General features: G+C 43.6%; 1 long non-coding RNA gene across 6 annotated transcripts in view; it reads left to right on the top strand.

The window, feature by feature from the left end:
• Positions 1–21371, top strand: part of LOC110256790 — a 471534-nt gene that overhangs the window by 190848 nt on the left and 259315 nt on the right. For 5 of the 6 annotated variants that reach the window (XR_002338779.1, XR_002338781.1, XR_002338778.1 and 2 more), the window contains exon 3: positions 9620–9719. This is a non-coding gene — a long non-coding RNA (uncharacterized LOC110256790). Of the gene's footprint in view, positions 1–9619; positions 9720–18869; positions 20358–21371 lie in introns of those variants that run through there. The other variant, XR_002338783.1, reaches the window with a different exon arrangement.

Below are 21371 nucleotides of genomic sequence, written 5' to 3'. Positions count from 1 at the left end.
GTGTGGCATTCTGAGTCACCTCTTTCACTCAGATAAGCAATGGAGGGCAGAGAGGTAAGACCATGTGGTCAAAACCCATTGATGGTTAAATGGGGGGAACAGGACTTGAATCTGAGGTGTAAGGGTCTCCAGGTCTCAAGCTCTTCCTTTCTAGTTTGTTGTGTAGTTTCCTCACATTTGGCACTTCAGCGATGGGATAGAGGAAGATTAACGCCCACAATAAATTTCCACAACAGCTGATATGTGGAGGAAACTCAGATTCTAGTGCCTACTGCTACTTTAGGTTATAAGAGAAGCACCCTTCTTTAGGAACATATATGGGGTTTTAGAAGAAGGGGTGGGAGAAATACTAAGCAGGTTTTCATTGACTTTGAGTAAAAAGTGTCATCTACAAATTTGGCTGATACTGGGAATTGCCTGCCCAACATCCATTTCCTTGATTTTGCTATTAGATACACAATCAACCAGCCCACAAGTGACAGGCAACATGAGAAAGACATCTTTTTTTGTGATATTTTGGTGATAGATTAAACTATTACAAGTTGGAGGATGTTTATCACTGCAGCATGACCCAGCGTCTCCTGAGAGAAACACGCCTCCATCAGTTTGATGGAAGAGTTTGGGAATCCTTTCCACAAATATTCTCAAGAACCCCAGGGTTGTTTTCTCTTCTTTGCTCACCTCTTTCTGCTTGCAGGGAGAATGAGAAAGGAAATATGAACTCTGATAGCCCTGGTCCCTATCTTGCCATGCCCAGCTTGCCTGCCTGTCACCCCAAGGTTTTATTCTAGCTTATCTTGGTGGAGCCTGATGTGGAGGGTGGAGTTCTTTTGAGAGAGAGGGAAGGTTTGCTTTCCTTCTGTTCACTTAGCTAAAGGCATCCACTGCAGAGGTCCTGGGACAACCAGTACTACAGCTCTTTGAATTGTCACAGAAGCTAGATCAGAGGTTTCCAGATGCAGCTGCTCAGATACCCAGAGCACTTCCTTCCATTGACCTAGCATGGGGTTGAGTCTGAGACAGCTGCCATGACCATGACCCCTTTCCCATATGACAAGTTCTCCTTTGGGTCCTGTTGCAATTTCCTGCCGCCTGATCTTGCTAGAGCCCACCCCAGTCTTGCTGAACATACTACTTTTACTATCTTTGCAGCTTAGTTGGGGAGTGGGGGAGGCGGAAAGCATCTTTTTATCAAGCTGTAAGATGCATATGGAAAACTCAATAGGAACTGGCTTAAACTGTAAGGAAATGCATTGACAAGCATACCTGGAAAGCAGAAACAGGGTGAGCTGCAGAGCTGATTTCCTGCAATATCTCTGGTTTTACTTTTCTGAGTTGCTTCAGTCTTGTTTTCCACAAGACTGCACTTTTTCTTTTTTTTCAGCTACCTGTAAGGTGGTTGCCCCATGTCTGATGTCTACACCTGGTCTTACTCAGAGGAATAAGAGAGCAGGCTGCTTCTGGAAATTCTGCTAGAAGATGAAAGAACTTTCATATATGTCTCCCATCCCCCAGTAAACTTCTTGCATCTCACTGTCCAGATGGATCAAATGACCATTCCTGAAGCAATCACTCAAAGCAAAACTAAATGACTCTTGAGGTTGAGCCTCAGAGCCGGTGATGGTGTTGACATCCCTCAAAGAACATGAGCTATGTGGAGGAGGGATGGACACATGGACAAAACTTAGATCTTATTAGGAAGAAGGATGGGGCGAATGGATGCTGGGTAGGCTATCAACGGAGCCTTACTTCCTCTTTTCCCAAGAGTCTTCTTTTTCCTAATATCACTTTATAGATGTGAATAGACGCTGAGAGGGCAGCTCAGTAAGCATGTCAACACCCCAAACTTAACACAAATAGTTATTTTAGGAGACATGCGGCATCTAACTCTACCAACTGGTAGCATATACCAGATCTGGACAAAGCAAAGTCATTTGATTCTTTTCTTTTCTCAACCAAAGCTTTATCTCCCCCAATAGATATTTATCGTATGTACTCAATTTCAATTTGATGAGCACCCCACTGGTGTAAGTTGAGTCTTATGGAAAGCAAATGCTAAGGAGGAGGGAGAATGCTAGAGATTTATTGGAGGATAATACCTGTGAAAGATGAAGGGGGGAAAGAAGCAGGATTAGGTAGGAATAGCTTCAGAGCACAAGGAAGATCAGAGAGGGTCTTAGCACACTCAGAGCAAAGACTGTCCATTAGAGGAGTTCTGTGCTGAGCAGAAATGTCCAGCCCTGTTCCATGCTTGGATGGGGGCTTCCCAGGAAGGAAATAACTTTGACTGAAAAGGTAACCTAGATCCCAAAGGTACTGCAGCTGGAGGCTGTCTGCTAACTACAACCCTTGCAGCTGAATGATACAGCTTTCTTGAAGGAAGATCTGAGCATCACATCTTGGTGGCTACTTCTACACCTACCATGTATGAGGATTGTACTAGGAGCTGAGGGGGGTAGGGAGAAAGATAATACCCAATTCCATCCTTATGTCATCTGCATGGCTTAATACTGTTGTTCCTTGACATGCTAATAAGATTGAGTCTAAAATGTCCTTTTGCAGATGAAAAGTCCTTAGCAGTAGCCATTCTTTCCCATTACAACTAATATAAAATCCACAGCCTTTTTGTCAATGGAGAAGTATGTTCAGGCAATAAACTGGAGACACATAATATGGGTCATAATTATATGCCACAGATAACTATAAAATCTGTTGTTATATTAATAGTTTATTAAAAAAATCCTGCAGTAATTTGTTGGCAGCTGCAACACCCATGCTTACTGTTTTAACAGTTGTTTGCAGGCTCTGCAAATGTGTGAATATGGATAAAGAAATACTTGAGATTTGCTTGAGGGTACTTATTTTCAGATTTGTTATGCCCATGAATTCTGTGGGCCAGGAAATGAATAGATATACATTAGGATTGTTTGGTCACTGCTCTGTGATGACCCAGTTTCAGCTAGGAAAAATCTTTTTTTTTTTTTTTTCATTCTTGACTGCCCTGTGGCATAGGAACTCCTGAGCCAGGGATCAGATCCAAGCCCCAGTCTCGACCTAAGCCGCAGCTGTAGCAATGCTGGATCCTTAACCCACTGTGCTAGGTCGGGGATCGAACCCAGGTCTCTGCACTCCAAAGATGCCTCTGATCCTGTTGCACCACAGCAAGAGCTCCTCGGTTGGGAAGATTCTTAAAGGCTGAGGGCTGGAAGTACCTAACATCTCCTTGACTTATATGACTGATGTCTGGGATTGGCTGGGACTTCCCATCAGAGAGTTTACACATGGCTTCTTCCTGTGGCTTGGGGTTCCTCACACCATGGCAGCATCAGAGTTGTCACACTCTTTTGATGGCCCAGAGTTCTGGTGTTCTAGCAAACAAAAAGGAAGCTGTATGGCCTTTTATGACCTAGCCTTGGAAATCAGTCAGCATCACTATTGCTATACTGTTTTCATTGAAGAGTTCACAGATTGACCCAGATTCAAGGGAGGAGGTACAGACCCCACCTCTTAATTGGAAGAGGGTCAAAAGTTGTATGGCTATTTTAAAGAACTAGAACAACTGGTAATAATAGTTATCACTAGCTCTGCATCAAGCCTGGTGCTAAGCTATTGGGCATTTATTTTTCACAATAACCTGAAGAATCCTAATTGCAATCTTCATTTTTTTTTTGTCTTTTGTCTTTTTAGGAATGCACCCACAGCACATGGAGAATTCCAGGTTAGGGGTCCAACCAGAGCTGTAGCTGCTAGCCTATGCCACAGCCACAGCAATGAGGGAATCCAAGCTGTGTCTGCGACCTACACCACAGCTCACAGCAATGCTGGATCCTTAACCCACTGAGCAAGGTCAGGGATTGAACCCGCCTCCTCATGGATGCTAGTCAGGTTCATTAACCACTGAGCCATGATGGGAACTCCCTAATCAATCTTCATTTTTATAGAGGGCTTAGGTGACCTTCCCAAAGTCCATGGCTAGAAAGAGACATTTCCATGATGAATTTTCAGATCTGTCACATCCTACAACCCTTCCCTTTAATCTTAATATCATGCCTGAATGTCTTCTCATTTCAAACCTCTATTCCTGGACTGGAATGGGGAGAGTTGACACTTGGGAGAAGAGGCTCAAAGATGAATGGAAGGTACGTTCTTGCTTATAGAAGTGATTTTAAAGAGAGATATTCTACTACTACATCTCAGTCATATCCAAATTCTTGAGTTGAAATATATCAAAATGGCCAAGTCAGAATGTTCCATTGCTTCCCAATAAGGGATGCTGCCTCCCTTTCCATCCCCAGCTCTAGATGGATACATGATGGTGCTTTTAAGAGGTATCTGGGACAGGACAGGCCTGGGTGTAAAAAAAAGGGGTTCTTGGGAGATAATAGGAGGTTCTCATCTCACCACTCAGCCCACCTCACCACTGTCCTTATCTGGACACACCCAGACCTTTTACATGGATATGCAAGATCATACATTCCTATCCCACTCCTGGAGTCCGAGGTGACTTCTGGTAGCACAACTTACCCATTCCATTTCTCCAGGGTCAAGGGGTCTCCTGAGACCCTGGCCAAGCCTCTTCCATCCTTGTCAGACCTTTACATCCTCAGGATTCTCCTACTGTGTGCTTGGCTCACAGCAGGTGATCAGAGAGTGTTGAAAGAATTGCACTTTTCCTTCTACCATTTTCAAACTGGGTAATTGGCCTCCCTTGCATTATTTCTGTTTCCACCATTGTCCATAGTTTTCCCTGCCTTGAATTCTCTGCAGCATTTTTTTTTTCTCTTTTTAGGGTCACCCCTGCAGCATATGGAAGTTCCCCTGTCTAGGGGTTGAATTGGAGCTGTAGCCACTGGCCTACACCACAGCCACAGCAACACCAGATCCAAGCCGCATCTGTGACCTACACCACAGCTCACAGCAACGCTGGATCCTTAACCCACTGAGTGAGGCCAGGGATTGAACCTGCATCCTCATGGGAACCAGTCAGATTTGTTTCTGCTGAGCCACAGTAGGAACTCCCTCAGTAGCTTTTTACTGCCTTTTCCCTTTCCTGCTGCTGGAATGCTTCAGGACTGAATTCAGGTCTCCTTTTCCCCCAAGAGGCTTTCCTCTAGCTCACCTCCCAAGTCTAGGTTGAAAGCTCCTCCCACTTAACCCCCACCCCACCCCTGGCTCTTTACTCATCTGGTGGCATGTATCATGAGGATCAGTATGTATTGCAGTGGACTCGTGTGTAGGAGGGTTCAATTACACATGCTACGATTCGCATGTGCTCAGATGAATGTAGTAAACAAAATACAGCTTTTTTCATTTTCTTTTTTTTTGTTTGTCTTTTTAGGGCTGTACCTGCAGCATATGGAGGTTCCCAGGCTAGGGGTCTAATCAGAGCTATAGCTGCTGACCTACGCCAGAGCCACAGCAACACCAGATCCAAGCTGCATCTGCAACCGACACCACAGCTCACGGTAACGCTGGATCCCTAACCCACTGAGCAAGGCCAGGGATCGAACCTGAAACCTCATGGTTCCTAGTTGGATTCGTTTCTGCTGCACCACGATGGGAACTCCTGCTTTCTTCATTTTCTAGAAGTGATTTCAGTTTGCCCTGGAGTCTCCATTTCCATTTTTGCAATGGCAAAAAAAAAAAAAAAAAAAAAAAAAAAAATTAAATTTGCCAACCAAAGGTAGTGATTTCTTTAGGAAATATTTAGCCAATACAGACTTGAACTCCTGGTAAAGTCTACGTCTTCCTTCTCAAGATGGCCCTGCTTCTCTGCCTCATTTACAAGGCAGCTTCTGGGCACAGTGACAGGGTGACCAGTTTGCATTGGCAGCTCGCTCTGTTCTGCTGTAGGTGGCCAGCCTTGCCTGTCTCCTGGGTCCCACACTGCCCTGCAGTCCTCGACCCTGGTCATTTCCCACTTCTGATTTTGGGGTTTTTCTGCTTTTCTAGACTCTTAGCATTCTCCCTGGCATACATAGGACTTCCAGTTTCCTTAGATGCCACTCTCAGTCTGGGGTACCCAAAGCCATCAGCATGGTCATGCTCTGAGAAACTTTGAAGTGAACCAGGGCCACGGTCCCAGAGGTGGTTAGATTCCCCCAAACACATACGGATATTTCTGTCTCCCCTGATTCCTATAGGCAGAAGAGTGCTGCTGAGGGTTGACCAAGGACTCTTCCACTCCTGACAACTCAGCACCAAGCAAACTTTTTCTCTCTTTCTTTCTCTCTCTCTCTCTCTTTCTTTTCCTTCCTTCCTTCCCTCCCTCTCTTTCTTTCTTTCTTTCTTTCTTTCTTTCTTTCTTTCTTTCTTTCTTTCTTTCTTTCTTTCTTTCTTTCCTTCCTTCCTTCCTTCCTTCCTTCCTTCCTTCTTTCCTTCTTTCCTTCTTTCCTTCTTTCCTTCCTTCTTTCCTTCCTTCTTTCCTTCCTTTCTCTTTCTTGCTGTGCCTGCACCATGCAGAAGGGGTCAAACCCATGCTGTAGCAGTGAAAATGCCAGATCTTTTAACCACTTGGCCACCAGGGAACTCCTGCCCTATTCTTCTTTCCTCTTACTCTACTGAGTCCTTTATTCTAGGTGGTGGCCACCTTCCCATCCTCAGGGGCAATCTCTCTATAACTTTGACTTGGTAGAGGAAGGAATGTGGCAGAATTAGAGGGAGAGAAGAAAAGTACATTAATAGACAGTAATGCACGCACACACACACAGGTATTTTCCTTGTTACACTCGTCTCTCTCTTTCTCTTTAACACTATGACTCCTTAAGAACAAGATCTGAGTTTGACTTATCTCTGCAGTCCCATGTCTCGAATAGGGCTTGACACAAAGAAATGCTTAAGGGATATTTCTTGAATGGAACATTGATTTTCCAGATGCTGCCTTGGACTCTGGGGACCTCAATGACCAGCACAAGATGCTTTGTACCATACAATTGGATTTATGTCCCACTGGGGCAAAATGGAGGGCATATGATAATAAGGATAGGTACTAGATTTTGAGCATCTCATATATATATAGAGCTATAGTATCAGCCCACTTAATTAGTTTACCTGTAACTTTGTGGAACCCTAAGGGCTGGACTTGATCATTTTCCTTTTGTGGATACAGAAGCTGATGTTCAGAGAAGTTACATTTCTTATTTGAATGCACTTTGCGAGTAAGGGAAAGAGTGAGAATTTGAACTCAGCAACTCATGGCTCCAAAGCCAAGGGCTTTTCAGCAGGCCACAGTAGAAATGAGAGGTCTGCATGAGAATCTTCCTTCCAAATAGAGGAAAGAACATCTAAGAGGATCTTGGAGTTCAACCCTTACAAACCTACATCTCTAGGAGAGCCGGTCTTGGAACGGCAGGTTAGAGTTTGGGATTCATGGGTGCCAGATCTCTGTTATATGGGACACGCCATATGGAACCTAGAATTCATCACAGCCTTTGGCAGGCAGCCTGGCCTGGAAATAACCCCAGAAGGCTACATATCTTGATCGGGAAGTCCGCAGCTGTTTTTCAAAGTCATCATCAGCATTTTTCATTTCATTTTATTTTTAGGAAACCTTCGTGCCCCTCGTTTCTCAATCAGTCTTCTAAGTTCCTGGGTGTTCTGGACTATCACAGTGGTACATACCCATGTGTGGAGAGTCAGTGGGAAGTTTGCAGAAGTTAGGATACCTTACTGGGCCCAGCAAGAAATGGGGCCTCAGGAAAAAAAAAAAAAAAATCCCTAGTAAAGTTAAGCACATAAACAGCTGTGGCCTCGCCTCAAGGTTACAGTAGGGAAAGGAAAGGCAGACAAAGGCCCTCTGAGCGCTCCCCCAAATGGGCAATGCCTGTTTCCCTACAGTGAGGCATCTGGAAGGCCAGGCAGACACCCTTGGATAGGCCAGCCAGTTAGACCAGTTTGCCATGGGGCCTGGGTGGGAGGCAAACCTCTTAGACCTTTCCGTTTTCCATTTTCCAAGTGATTCACCAGATCCCCGTCACGCTGGGGCCAGATTCTTGAAAGCGAAGCCACATTTGAATTCTCCAAAGTAAAGCCACGTTTTAGGATTTGGCTGCAAGGGGCTTGGAATCCAGCCACCCTGGGACTTGAGAGAACAGCAATTCCACTTTTGAGGTTTGAGGAATCCTAGAATTCAGAAGCTGGGCCCAGACTGGGAGAGAAACTGATTTCAATCGATTTAATCCCCCACCTCCAGCCTCCACCACCCCGACCCAGGCTGATAGGACCATCTGGCTCTTGGCACATTCTTCTGGGTAGGAGCTGTGTTGTGAATCATTCAAGTGTCAGGCTTTTGCTTACTGGGGGCAAACTTCAAGATCGCACGAATGCCGGGGTGGAATCGTTGTCTGTTCGTGTTTCTTTTTTTTACCCCCCAGGATGGCAATTCTTCTGCGGTTGTGCCTACACAACTGGTTGAGAGAGGAAAGCGGGAGAGGAAAAAGAAGCCACATGTAAAATTCAGGGTTTTTTTATTTTCTTTTGCCTGCACAATACCCCACAGATGGTGCGGTTGACTTATTTTTAACTGGATGTTTGTGCGAATGAACCAAACTGGTCAGTTGCTTGGGCAATCTTGAGATCAGAAGTGAAGCTGATCAAAGGCACCAAAAGAAACCACTAATTTGACCATAAAAATCAAAATCACCCCACAAGAGCTAGACAAAGACATGTCAGCTTGGACTGTGCATGAACGTGGTCTGCCCTGAAGTTTGGCGTTTGACGCAGAGAACTACCAAAACGAGACGTAGTTCTGACTACCTAAATAGTTAAGCCCTGCCCATCCAGTCTGTCGTTTTAGCTTGTTGGATCCAGTTCTCAAGAGTGCTTGGAGATTCACATTTCTCTAATAATTAGTGATGTTGAGTATCTTTTCATGTGCCTATTGGCTATCTGTTGGATGACAATTTGGGATTGGTAGATGCAAACTATGACATTTAGAGTGGATGAGCAGTCAGGTCCTATTGTATAGCACAGGGAACTCTATCCAGTCTCTTGGGATGGAACATGATGGAAGAGAGCATGAGAAAAAGAATATATGTATATGACTGGGTCACTAGGCTGTACAGCAGAAATTAGCACAACACTATAAATCATCTATACTTTAATGAAAAATAAAAAATAAGATGAAAAAATTTTTTTAAATTAAAAAAGCTTGGAGAAAAGGGCATGTGTGTGTTTGGGTTGGGAAAAGGGGATTTTTGGAAGCTATTATGACTGTTGACTTTAATGATCAATCAAGTAGGGCAAGCAAGAATCCAATGACTTGTTAATCAATTGATTACACAGTTGCCAGTCCAATCAGTTGTATGACTTTTTTTCCCTTCTCCTTTCTTTGGAGTTGGGAAATTGACTCCATCTTGTTCTTCATAGTTCTGTTGAGAAATGGGTTGAATATGGGTTAAGTATGTTATGGGATGAATTGTATTCCCACCCCTCCCCCAATAAAAGATGCACTAATATACTGCCTTCCAAGGTTATGGTATTTAGACATGGGGCCTTTGGAGGGTCATTAAGTTTAGAGGGGATCATGAAGATAGGGTCTCTGTGATGGGATTAGGGTCCTCATGAGAAGAGGAAGAGGTTGGAGCTCTCTCTTTTTCTGTCTGTCTCTCTGCCATGGTAGGACCTAGTGAGAAGGTGGCCACAGGCAAGCCAGAAAGAAAAGCCTTATCAGAACCCAGCCAAGCTGCCACCCTGATCTTGGCCCTCCAGGCTTCAGCATGGTAAGAAATACATTTCTGTTGTTTAAGGCACTGATCTATGGTATTTGGTTATGGCAGCCCAAGTGAACTAAGACAGTCATCTCCAAGATCCCTTCCAGGACAAAGATGATATGACTATTGATCTTGCCTGTATGTGGCTAAAAGATATACTTTATTCTTGGATGGAAACCTTTATCTAAAGGGCCAAATTATTATTTTGGTCAATGATATATTACCTTTCCCTTGTCCATTTCTCGTCTTGGCCCTGTCAGCGAATTCAGTGCTGATGAGTTAATGTATATGAAAGTGCTTTGTAAATGGCAAGGCCTTGTCCAAACAAAAGGACTTATTTTTATGCTGTTGAAGCTGAGAGCATTACAGCTGGGCTAAAGGCAAAGTGCCTCTGATATCATGTGTTGGCAATGAGGTTTTGGGTGTATGATATTTATGAAAATGCGTGATGAACGTAGTACACATGTGTCTCAGTTTCAGCTTAAGTGAAAATCTAAGAGACAACAGAGCAATATGTTTATAAGCAAGCATGTGATCTTGAGAAGATAGTTCTCAGCCACATCCAGACCCTAATTCTTAATATCTGTGTGGTGTTAGATATGGCACTTCTCCTCTCTGTGACTTGCTTTCTCCTTCTGAAAAATGGCTATAATATTAATTGAGGGGAAAGTTAGATAAAGTAATGCATGTGAAGCACAGAGCTATATACCAGCCATCTATGTGCATATCTATTTTATGTGTATTTTACAGATGAAGCATGTGCAAATGCCATGTGCCTGTGTTGTCTTTGCTTCTGTCTTTTGCAAATTGCTTTGTTCCCTGTGATTTGGCTTTGTGTTCCCCAAGTAAACCATCAGAAACAAAAAAGAGAAGACGGCATCTTGGAAACACAGCATTGAACAACAGGGGCTTTGGAAGACAGTTGAGGAACTAGCCTCCCCAGCCTTCCAATGCTTATATTCTCCTATGCAACATCTTGTAATCAGGCATTTGAGAGCAACACTTGGCACTTTAAAGCATTACTCATGATGGCCTGGGTTGCACATTTCAGCTGATGACCCAAAAGTGTGGCCTCACTTTGAGGGGAATTAAACCTTCCACTGCGGTGGTGGGTGGATAGGAAGGAAGGATGTGAAGAAACAGTTGCGTTTCAGGCCACCCGAAGCTCTCTGTCCTGGGCTCTGTCCTTGGCATGCTATTGGGGAATTTGCTAGGGAAGGGAAACATTCGAGCCCATTAATTTAAAAGCAGCAGAAAATAGACTCTGGGAAAAAAAAAAAGTTGTGCATTGGCCACAGGAACTTAATGGGCCATTTTGATCTCTGCCTCCTGCCTGGCTGAGGGTGTCAGAAGCCATGCTCTCAGCTAGCAAAAAAAAAAAAAAAAAAAAAAAAAAAAAAAGTCATAATGAAGTGTTCGAGTAATGGAGAGTTAATGGAACTGGGAGCTGGAGTTATATAACAAAAGGGCCTTAAAAGAGGGGTGGAGTATAATTTATTAACAGCAATACATGGAGCGGGGAACCTGCAACATTTATGAGAAAAGAAAATGGGACCTCTCATAAGATCCAAGGTTTCTGCTCTCCATAGGCTTGGGGGACACCCATTGGTGAGACCCAGGCACCTCGTCTTTTCTGTTAACACTCCAGCCCCTCCTCAGAAGGAAGAGTGTGGCATCTCTGCTAACTGAATTCTATGGGTTCAGGGCACCTGCTCTGATTCTCTCAATGATGGAGATGTTTCTACTTATGATAAGGATGTTGAGATCCTTATGGAACATGGATGGGTGTGAGCTATAGAAACAGAGTTCATCATGGCCTAAAACTTAAAAAAAAAAGTGGAGTATGTGTCTTATTTTGGACTCGGTCCAAAATATATTGATCCTATTTTGAAGCAGTCTTGAGATGAGGAGATGAGTACAAATAGTTTACTTGGGAGATGATCACAGGAAACCATGGTTAGTATTGGAAAAATGAAGCAGGGAAGAGAAGGAAGCTGATAGAGAGTGCTCATTATCAAGCTAGTTGTAATGGGGGAAGATGGAGCTTAAGTCATTTGTTCCAAACTATGGGTGATATCATAGAATATCTTTTTGAGTTATCTCAGTTGAGGGGCAAGGGAACTGGGGAAGTTATCCATTCAGTCTCTGTGGTCAGTTGAGGGCTGCTGCTGGGGTTTAAACATTCTGGGCTTCCCAGCTTTTCCTGCATGATGCCAAGGGTACCTCAGTGGCCAGGGGCTGGGGGAGGGACCTGCAGGAAGGGAGCTGCAGCTATTTTCTATAAAGAATTGACAGCATGTAAAGGTGACTGCTGAGTACTGCCAAGGAGGGGTAAGTACTAATTGACTTCACTGATTGAAAAGGTCAAGCTTGGAGTAGCTTCAGGCATAGTTAGATCCAGGGGCTAACAAAGTGCTATCAGGACTTGGCCTCTAACATTTCATTACTTTTTTTTTCCCCTCAACATCAGCTCCCTTCTTAGGCAGATTGCCCATGTGATGATGCCACATTGCCCGCCAGTAGCTATATATTTTTACGCAATTCAGCAACTCCAGCCAGGGGGTGGTGGTGGTAATGGAATTTCTCCCCAAATCATAGCAGTCCTAGAATGTATTCATATTGGCTCAGCTTGGTTAGTTAATTGTAAAACATTGAACAAGTAATTTAATCTACCTGGGCCCCTAAGTCTTCACCTGTACAAGGATGCTGTGACACTGTCTTCAACCAGAGTCTTTTAGTTGTAAGTGACTCCCATTCAACCTCATCAAGGAATCCTCTTTATTGTCGTGGCATATCTGTGCAACCATGGTTTCAAATGTTATCCTTTGACTAATTCAGTCCTTCTTTTTATGTATATGCTTCCTGAGTAATTCTTCCATTCCTTGGCTTAGCATCCCCTTCTGAGTAGATGGCCTTCCAACTGACCTTGTGAAGTGCCTTCATCAGGAATGTTGGGATAACCACGGGCAGAAAATCAATCAAAATTGTGTTCATATGCATATACCTATACACATACACATATATAACTATGTAAATATGTGCATATGTATGTTCATAGATATGTACATTAATGTGTTCATATAGCTAAAATAGGGACTAGCTGTGGTTTCTGTCTTGACTTGATTCCAGGTCTCACACAGAGTCATCTATCATTCACTTTGCCTTCCTTTGTTCCTTTGGTTTTCTCTGTCTCAGACATCCTATCTCCTCATGAACACGAGACCCTCCAGGAGCTCTAGCCCCACCCACATTCTCTCACTTTCATTCAGAGAGAACAGAGTTTGTTTTGCCCAAAGCTCAAACAAAAGTGCCAGGACTCCATCTCATCAGCTCTGATGGATCTGACTTGGATCACAAGACCATCCCCGGACCAATCACTGGTCTTGGAAGAACCTGGTGGTCTGATTGGCCAGCCTTGGATCACAGATCCTCTCTTGATTCAAAAAGTGGGCTTAGTTTGACTAGAATCACACAGACTAAAAGCAAGGCCGAGCTGTTGCTGGCAATAGGAAGGCTAATGTCACCCTCACTTCTCCTTTGAAGCATTGATTTATTTTTGCTATTATGTGCTACACACATTCGTCATGGAATCAGTGTCTAATGCACATTCATATCACTAGACCTATTGTATCAGGTCAAGTGTTCTCTGATAAATTTCCTAACATGTTACATCACGGGGTTTCCCTGTCCTCCCCACGCCTGAAGACACATGTTCTTTATTCTCTTTGATATCCTTGGCATTCAGCACAGAGGCTGTCTTTTATTGGGCATGCAAGAAATCTTTGAGACAAAAAAAAAAAAAAAAAAGAAGAGAGAAACACAGAAGGCAATAAAGGATTCTGAATCTGAAGTTCTAAATTCCCTTCCAAGCTAGCAGTTTGGACTTGGATGTGTCCCAGTACCCAGTAACATGCAATATGATAATGTTGCACTTTCAAATCATTGGGCTGCAAATTGAACTTAACATTCTATTTTCCAAACCATACCCATTCCTCACCTTGCTCTCTGACTTCAGGACAGCCTGCCAGAGATTTGATCTGGTGGATATAGACTTTGTGTTTCAAAGGCCCGTGAGCCCTCTGAAATCATGTACATTTTTATACATGTCACTCTGTGAATTGACTTTAGGTGCTGGGCCCATAGATTTCATTACACGGACTTAGGGTTCCAAAAGCAAAAACAGTTGTGAACTATTTACTGAGGTCCAAAAATGGAAATCATTTCAGTTTCAAGTAATCCTGCATTTGAGAAGGCAAAAGACATCTATCTTGCCTTCCTAGAAGATATCCCAAGGGATAGTCAAATTTCAGTGCATAATTTTGTTTTCCTATTGACTATTTGTTTATCACAGGGCTTAGGCACATTTATCAGAGAAAGGAAGTAATGATTATCCTTTCTACACACAGCTTCTTTTTATCTTACTCATCTCCTTTTCAAGTCTGAGTGAACATTCACAAAGATTCATTGTATCTGCTGTGCAATTTCTGGCTATTAGAGCCTTTTCTGATAAATTGTTCAACTTTGTCTTCCCCCCAAATGCCAATGTTGGAGTAAAGACTGACCCAAGTAGATATTGCCTTGGCTTCTAAATGACCTTCTTGTTATTGACTCTCTGGAGTCTGATTTTCTACTATATCCATTAGGAAAATGTTCAGCTGCAAGTAAAAGGGAACCTAATCTATGGCTTAAACACATAGTGTTCACACATAACAATAAGTGAGAGGGTAGGTGGTGGTTTTTGTTGGCTTAACTACTTGGTGATGACATTGTAGGTAAGTCTCTGTTTATCTTCCTTTGCTTTATGGGTTGATTTAAAAAAAAAATATCTATCTATCTATCTATCTATCATCTATCTATGTTTTTAGGGCCATATCTGTGGCATCTGGAACTTCCCAGGCTAGGGGTTGAATCAGAGCTGTAACTGCTAGCCTACACCACAGCTGCAGCAACACAAGATCCAAGCCATGTCTGTGACCTACACCACAGCCGGATCCTTAACCCACTGAATGAGGCCAGGGATTGAACCTGCGTCCTCATGAATGCTAGTCATATTTGTTTCTGCTGAGCCACAACAGGAACTCCTATGGGTTTATTTTTTTTTAGGTTGAAGTATAGTTGCTGTAAAATATATGTTATAGGTGTACAGCATAGTGAGTCACAATTTTAAAGGTTATACTCCATTTATAGTTATTATAAAATTACAGAATATTGGCTGCATTCCCCATGTTGTACAATACATCCTTGAGCCTGTCTTACACCTAATAGTTTGTATCTCCCACTCCTTGTAGCTTATTTAATATCTAATAGTTTGTGCCATTTACTCCCTGACCTCTATATTGCCCCTCCCTCCTTCCCTCTCCCCACTGGTAACCACTAATTTGTTCTTTGTATCTGTGAGTCTGAGTCTGCTTATTTTATGTTATATTCACTAGTTTGTTGTATTTTTAAATTTCATATGTAAGTGATATCATACAGTATTTGTCTTTCACTGTCTGACATTTCATTTAGCATAATACCCTCCAAGTCCATCCATGTTATTGCAAATGGCAAAATTTCATTCTCTTTTTAATGGCTGAGTAGTATTCCATTGTGTGTGTGTGTCCCTGTGTGTACATATGTATGTACATATGTACATACATATGTACATACATACCACATCTTTTCTATTCATCTGTTTATGGACACCTAGGTTGCTTGCATAGCTTGGCTATTGTAAATAATACTGTTATGAACATTGGGTGAATGTATCTTTTCTAATTAGTATTTTTTTGGGGGGGTGGTTGTTTGATATATACACCCAGGGGTGGAATTCCTGGATCATATGGTAGTTTGGCTTTTAGTTTTTCGAGAAACTTTCATTCTGTTTTCCATAGTGGCTGCACCAATTTACATTCCCACCATATGGGTTGATTTTTTTTAAATCCAGGCTTGTTGCCTCATGTTGCAAAATGGCTGCTGAAGCACCAGACTTATGCCCCAGTTGAAAGAGAAGAGGGGTGAAAGAAGGGCTGTGTTAGCTGTGTCAATCCCTTATATTAGAAAAGCAAACATTCTCCTAGAGACCACCACCTCCTTCAGTAGCCTTATGACTGTATCTTATCAGTTTTTACTTGATCATCTTTTAGCTTCTGCTAGCTACAAGGAACTTTGGGAAAATGGAGGATAAATTTTCCATGTTTGCTTTTCGTTTAATCATGGTCCACCTGGCTTGGAGTGTAGTCATATTATGTCACTTCTGAAATGTCAGATCATGTTACTCCATGTCACTTAGTGCAAGAGCTAAAGTCTTTATGGTGGCCCATAGGACCTACAAGGTCTGGTTCCTGTGTCATTTCTGACCTCATCCTTTCCTGCTCACTCCCTCTCTCTCATCATTCCAGCCACCACTGGCCTCTCAGGTCCCTATCTAGCCCCTTTGCACTGGCCATTCCCTCTACATGAAGTGTTCTTCCCCAGTACCCACGTGGTCTTCTCACTTCCATTATGTCTTTGTTTAAATGTCACCTTCTTCATCAGGTCAACTCACAAAACTCCTCCCATTCCTGATTTGCCTTACAGTGTATTCATTTCCTGTGGCTGCTGTAACCAAGTCCCATTAACCGGGTGGCTTAAAATACTAAAATTTATTGTCTCACAATTCTGGAGGCTGGAAGCCCAGAATCAAGGTATTGGCAGAGTTGTTTCCTTTTGGAGGCTATGAAGAAGAACCATTTCCATGCCTCTCTCCTAGCTTCTGGTGGCTTCTGCAATCCGCAGGGATCCTGGGCTTATAGATGCATCTCTCCAATCTCTGCCTCCATCATCACATGGACTTCTGTTTGTGTCTCTGTCCACATTCCCCTCTCCTTAAAACACACCAGTCATTGGCTTAGGGCTCACCCTTATCCAGTATAATCTCATCTTAACTTGATTACATTGGCAGAGATCCTATTTCCAAAAGGGAAATTATAAGATTTGGGTGGGCATGAATGTGGGGGGATATTCTTCAAACCAGTGCATCCAACTTTACTTTTTTGTTTCTTTGAAAACCAGTATATACCTTCTATCTTTCTATAAATCTACGAAACTAGTGCCTATTGCCTGTCTCCCTATCCATGAGGACAAAGAGCATCTCCTCTTGAGGAGTATAGCCTTTGACATAGTGGGTGCTTGTTAAATATGTCATTCTGAACAAATCTGGGATTCCAGTAGCAAGAAAAAAAGAGCAGAATGGATAATGGAGCAGATAAATCTCAGTGTCTGCCAACCTCCTCCCAGTTCTCTGGTGTCTTTGGTGTCCTGTGCCACTGGCAGTCATATGTACCTGTGGTGGGTTGAACTCTGTCTCCTCAAAATTCCTATGTTGAGGCCCTAACTCCCAGGACCTCAGAAGGTGACCTGATTTGAAGATAAGTTCTTAACGGTGGCGACTAAGTTAAAAGGAGATCATTAGGGTGGGACCCAATCCAATATGACTGGTGTCCTTTAAAAAAGGGGAAATTTGGACACAGACATAGACACAGGGAGAAAGCCATGTGAACATGAAGCAGAGATCAGAGAGAAGCATCTATAGGACTAGGGTCCTGAAGATAGCCAGCACACCACCAGCAGCTAGGAGAACAGAATAGACCAGATTCTCCTTCACAACCCTCAGAAGGGAACCAATTCTGCTGAACCCCTGATCTTGGGCTTTGAGTCTCCAAACCTGTGAGACATTAAACTTCTGTTTTTTTTTTCAAGCCACTCTGTTGTAATTTGTGATGGCAAACCAAGCAAACTAATATAGTATTCACACACACACGCACACGCACACTACACTCACCCTTTAGGCAGGCCAAGGAGGTTGCTTATTCTCATAGCTCTAAGCCCTAAAGTAATCCAAATACCAACAGGGGGCTCAGAAGTGGATGGGAAGATGGGGCCACAGATCACAGTTGCTGGAGCATCTTCATGCATCATGAGAACCAGGCACCGGCTTTTATCCTGTGCCTTCATCCAGGGGCCCTTATCCTGTGCTCCCCACCCCAACAGAAAGCAGGGCCCAGGAATTCATATGTTTGTTGTTGCTTGTGTTACTGAATATCCATGAAATGCAAAATGGCACCGTGACCTAACGAGGTATTAACCCTGCCTCATTACTACACATCATCTGTGAAAGCAGCCCCTTCTTGGCCAGGACTATTTCAAGGAGATTTAGGAAATACTTGAGACTCTGGAAGAAGAATGGCTGGAAATCAGGGACTTCTCAGATGGACCTTTCTGAGAGCTGAGGTGGGAGACAAGGACCAAGAACCTCCCAAATACAACAGGGGACCGCCCCTGTGGCTCTTCCTGCTCCTTCCTCCCAGCCCTGCTGAGATCTACACCATGTTGTAAAGAACAAGGACTCAAAGTCTTGGGTGTGGGTTTACATTCCAGCTCTGTCACCAGGAGACATGAGATAAATGACTTCTTCCTTCTGAGCCTCAGTTTCCATATCTGAAATGTCAGATCATGTTACTCCATGTCACTTAGTGCAGGAGCTAAAGTCTCTCTAAAATGGAAATAATTAAAGTCCCACCTAGTGAAAACATAAGGTAATATATATTATGTATTATAGTTATATAACATATGATTATCTGTTATATATATATATGTATATATATATATATATATATATATATATATATATATATATATATAAATATAATCACTTGCTTCATAGTGGACCCTTACTAACTTGAGACTGCTCTTTTCTTGTCACTTTTCTTTTTAAAAACACTTTTTTTTATTATAGTTGATTTACAATGTTCTGTCAATTTCTAAGGTACAGCAAAGTGACCCAGTCATACATTTATATATATAAATTCTTTCTCTCATATTATCTTCCATCATGTTCTATTATAAGTGATTGGATATAGTTCCCTGTGCTATACAGCAGTACTTCATTGTTTATCCACTCCAGATGCAATTTGCATCTACTAACTTCAGACTCCCAGTCCATCCCACTCCCTCCCCCTGTCCCTTTTCTTATTGTGATTTTTGGTAATGTTGGAAGACAGTCTGGGTGGAGGAAACTAAGAATTGTCAGCCTGATCCAGCTGAGCCCTTTGCTCCTCCAAGAGTGGGGAACTAGGATTGTATAATTCAAATAAACACTACTTTTTTTTTTTTTTTTTTTTTTGTCTGCCCTCTGTTTAGCCCTTTATATGCTGAATCCTAATATTTCTGGCAACAGCCCTCTGGGGCGGACCTTATTAGCCTCACAAAGGAAACGGAAGGTCAGAGAAGTTAAAAACCTCACCGATGTTCAGCAGCTGCTGGGAAGTGACAAATCCAGAATTTGAGCCTTGTTCACATGACATCAGATGCCATGCGTGTCCCACCACACCAGTCCTGGACCCCCTGTGCTCTACACACCTTAGTTTTTATTGGTCCTGGGGGTGGAAGGTCAGGGGTCCTGGCACCCTAATCCAGTTCTTGCTCTGGTTTTCCCACGTGAGCTTTGATCGCCTTGTGTGTCCACCACGTCCCAGCTCCAGTTGCTGGGAGGTCATCGTCCTTCACTACCTGGGGACTCCAGGGGCCAGGAGCTGTGTGGGCTGTGCCTGTAAAGCAGTTTGATGATGTGTTAAGTGTCACTGCTTAATGAGCTGCAGGACCAAACACTCAGGGTAGAGGCGAGGGAGGCCAGCGCTGCAACCACCTCCCCCCATGCTCCTGCCCAAATTCAATCATAAACGTCACAACCAAGGGCGGGTCTGGAGCCGCCCGTTCGGAGAACCCCGACTTCCGTTGCCCCATTGGCCTCTGACTAATCCACTCCCTACTCACCAGCTCGCCCGGACTTCCTCCCCAGCTCTCTAGCCCCCCTACCCAGCCCATCCACAGGGTTGTCGCCATGGGAGGTCTTTTCTTACAACAGGGCAAAGCAATTAAGGCCAGACGGGGCAAATTAAACCAGAAAGAATGAGTTTCCTCCAGCGCCAGGGAAATATTTGGGGCCTTGCCTTGGAGGAGAAACCAGGAGGCGAGATGGACAGCGGTTGAGGGTGAAGATGGAGGCTGGTGGGATAGGACAGGCAGGAAGGAGAGAGGGGATGATTGTCTATGGATGGGAGGTTAAGGCGGAACGACTAAGTGAAGGGAGAATGGCAAAGCCAATCATCCATCCATCCATCCATCCATCCATCTAAACACTGACATAGGTGTTTGAAATCCAAGGGCAAACTGGAGGCTGTAATAACTAGATTGGGAACCAGTGCTTTGGAATGAAGTGGATATGGCAGGTTCCATCATTCATGACTGGGGTAACCCTTGTCGAGAGACCTAACTTCCTGAGCCTCAGAGTCTGTAAAATTGGATAAAATGCGTTCGTCTTGCCAAGGCTTTGGGGGAGAATTAAATGATATAATTTATATAAAATGAATATTGCTTTGTACATAAGTAGATGCTCACAAAAATTAATACATCATGTCTAGGGTCCTCTGTGTGTCTGTTGAATGAATAATGACATGTGTGCTTATTTTTCTAAGTGTTTTATATACACTAATTTATATAGTTCTCAAAAAATACATGAGGAAGTCACTATCACCGTCTTCCTTTCTTTCTAAATAGAAACTGAGGCACCTAAATTTGTATTGTCTTCCCAAATAGCACAGCTATTGAGTAGCAGAAGTAGCAGCTGAACCCAGGGAGTTTAGCTCCAGAAACTGTGCTTTTTATTTATTTATTTATTTGTTTGTTTGTTTGTTTGTTTACTTTTTTAGGGCTACACCTGAGACATATGGAGGTTCCCAGGCTAGGGGTCTAATCGGAGCTGCAACTGCCAGCCTACACCACAGCCACAGCAATGCAGGATCCAAGCCATGTCTGTGACCTACACTACAGTTCATGGCAACGCAGGATCTTTAACCCACTGAGCAAGGCCAGGGGTCGAACGTGCCTCATGGATGCTAGTCAGATTCATTAACCACTGAACTGTGATGGGAACTCCCCAGAAACTGTGCATTTAAAGGCCAAACTACCCTGCCTTCTGGTCATGCTGGGGGGAAAAAAAGAATTGCATTACACACTATGTGTTTAAGAACTAGAGACTGGTTCAGAGATTTCTTAAAAGAATTCTATTCAATGACTCCCTCTGCCCATGGCTGGGTATAGACACACAAACACACACACACACACACACACACACACACACACACACACACACACACACACACACTTGTGTGTGCATGCTTTGGCCTCTGCTGACCTCCAGCTGCTACCCTCCACATGCCCTGCAGCAGTGGCTGTTTCCTGGTAAGGGGTGGATGGAGTCGCAGTGTGGACGCCTAAAGCAAAGGCTGCTGACCCCTGTAACCCCAATTCCATCCCGTACTGCCCTCCTCCTCCCCGCTTCCCCCTTCCTTCCCTCCCTCCAGGGCCCGGTGCAACCACGGCATCCAATTTGTTACCTACACAGGAAGGTCAGGGCCCTGCTGGCCCCTGCACTTTTCTCGGTGTGGGTCACTTGATGGTGGCTTGCTTGTTTTGCTCTCTGTTCTTTGAAAGCATCAGTGGGAGCTGGGGAGGGAGCTGGGAGCAGACGGTGACTTCTGACCACAAGAAATTCATTGGAGAGGGTGTCTTCTGGAGTCCTGAGTAGGTGTCAGAGTTGTCTAGGCAAGACTATGGGGGGTGGATTTTGATGGAGAACTTGGG

This window comes from Sus scrofa, chromosome 14 (assembly GCF_000003025.6).
Source record: "Sus scrofa isolate TJ Tabasco breed Duroc chromosome 14, Sscrofa11.1, whole genome shotgun sequence".
Classification (NCBI taxonomy): domain Eukaryota; kingdom Metazoa; phylum Chordata; class Mammalia; order Artiodactyla; family Suidae; genus Sus; species Sus scrofa.
This window is presented reverse-complemented; position numbering and strand designations above follow the sequence as displayed.